The sequence below is a fragment of the Saccoglossus kowalevskii genome, chromosome 19 (assembly GCF_978046115.1).
Source record: "Saccoglossus kowalevskii chromosome 19, keSacKowa6.1, whole genome shotgun sequence".
NCBI lineage: Eukaryota > Metazoa > Hemichordata > Enteropneusta > Harrimaniidae > Saccoglossus > Saccoglossus kowalevskii.
This window is the reverse complement of record NC_140659.1, coordinates 15,521,634-15,524,293: the sequence shown is the minus strand read 5'-3', so window position 1 is coordinate 15,524,293 and position 2,660 is coordinate 15,521,634.

The following is a 2,660-nucleotide window of genomic DNA, read 5'->3' as shown; positions in this document are numbered from 1 at the left end:
AATAACGAACACGCGTATATCTGATTAAACGATACAATCTACTAGTTGTTCATCTAGTTTTAAAAGTATGTGTTGTATAAGTAAAACATGACCAATGCTTACAAGATTTCTTGCTTGAAATGTCAACCTGAAGTTATGTAACATCCGGGTATTTTATAATGAGTCATCAGGAGGTATACACAATTCAGTTAAAGTGAGCATTGACTTTAAATACATTGTTAAGCGTCAGATACTGAAAACAAATGCAATTTGGTATTCTATAAAAACAATTTACGAGCTGTAGCCAGCACAATTACTGATCTATAACCCATCCAATTTGAAATTTTTTTTGTGGTAACCTGATTTGCGGACTGTAATCGAATTCTCACTGACTAAGCCGGGCAGGAGGGCAAAGCTCCAGAATGAACAATAACTGTAAGAAACACAATAATATCCATTGAGTGTGGGTTGGTGGTGTGTCAGAAGTCGTAGGGGTAGCGAATATACATGCCTGAAGGGAACCAAAAAAACAACACGAGCTAACCAATATTTCATCATCTCCCATTTATCTTGGTCAGTGTAGTGTGACTATGACTAGACTGTATGTTAAAATAATAGTCAACTGCCTAGTATCAAATCTGGCAAATCTGGTTTTAGAAAAAAAGTATCACAATTTCTGGTCCACATAATGGCAACAATTGAATACACACAAATTACTGCACTTCATTCAATCACAGAAATTACATCTTAAGCTTAAGCTTAATCTTAATCCGAATGTTAATACCATGTCTGTGTAAATGTGAACGTAGAATTTCACGAATAAACTATCTTTCTACCATATTATCTTTGCTACTATTGAATATTAGATCTACAAGTATTATGACACAAAATAAATTATACAAGAGAATACCCGATGACTGTGATTCAGGTGCAAATTATTTCTTTAATCTCCCTTATCTACGTTTTGAGGGCGGGCAAAGAATCAATTAATAAAAATGAGCTTTTCATGCTATCGGTTTTACAAAAATTATATTCACAACTGGTTAAAAACGATGCATTACTGAGTACTGAGATTCTTTCCCTTTTGGTTGTGCCTAGTCTAAATACTGTGCTGGCTAATACAAACTACTCAATACTCCGATTCATTTGTTTAACGCATTGTGCAGCGGTTCTAAGTTGATGGAAGAGAAATGCGCATGCCCCGCAGTACTTCCATATAAAGTAATACCGCTGGGTTCACCGGAACTACGATTGATGTCCCACACGGTTTCTTGACAACCCAACGGATGACGTCATGTGCAAAGTAGTATCCAGTTAAAGTCAATTACTGTGTGATGGAATCTTGAAAATTCAATTTCCCTGAAATTATCGACAGTCAGCGTGACTTAGACGACATTCAAATTACGTGTACGTTGAATATTCATTCCAGTGCATTAGAATTGTAATACAATTGGACAGTGTTGGCGTTTATACGTAGCGTGATGTCTTTCCTAAACATGTTATGAACTTACCACTATGCCGTGTGCCCTATATATATGTCACCTCAGCGAGGGGCATAGATCATAATCCCTAGCATCTCAAGTAAATGCAACTGACATGTCGCATCCTGAATACAGAAGTGATATTAACACATAAGGATTGATATCGTATTCTATATTTGTGAAAAGCGCACAATTACGCATACCAATGAACACAAAGGGATATTGTATATAGTCTCATATTACATCGCAATTATTCAATTCATTCATTGTGCAAAATATTGTATATTTCTCAAATCATTTAAGAAGAGTAACACCATAACGACAGATGACTTTTATGCCTAGCAGTGATTCCATATTGACAATACTGACAGAAAGTAATTAAAGATATGTTTGTTGCTGAAATAATGAATGGTTGTGCAAGTATTCTTATTGTTTCAGTGCAGACACTAACACGTAATTATTTACTTTTTTTCCGTTCAGATAACTACATGCTTAAATTAAGATGTGTTATAGATTTCAAACTCTGAACTGATTGGTATTTCGATTAGATTGATTTAGGGAAAACTTTTCAACGAGTTAAAAAAAATAATGAAACTAAGTGGTCACGTCAGTAGAATATTCTATTAAAAACAGTTGTACTGATATTTCTCTCTGTTTATACTTGTGTATATTTGTGCCCTCTGGAAATAAACCGCAGGACATATTCTACGTGTCCTGGACCTTGAGGCGTCAGTCAAGCAACCCCATAATTCAGTTGTCAATATTGCGAATATATTATGAAGTATGTGCATCATACAGGTTTGGAGGCTTTTCAAATCTCGAAAAGTAAAATTTAAAGTGCAGATGTGTTTTCGGAGAAAATTAACCCCACGCATTACCCACATTCTAATAATTACATTTTAAATTACATTTAATTTTACGTCGATGTTTTTAATTTCAGGTGTGTTATTCGAAGAAACTCAAGGAGATGAGAGAAAACTTTTAAAAGAAGCAATCAAAAAAGTTCAAAGGGATACTTCATTATTACCTCACACAGAATTAATTGTTCACTGGGAAAGGATTGGATTCACGGATCCGTACGACATGATTGAACAAGGTGAGACAATATCACTTCGTAATGTGTACATTCTCTTGCGATGTATGGTTGACTGAAATGTGTATCCGATTTAATATTTGCAATCACGTCACTGCGAGAGAATG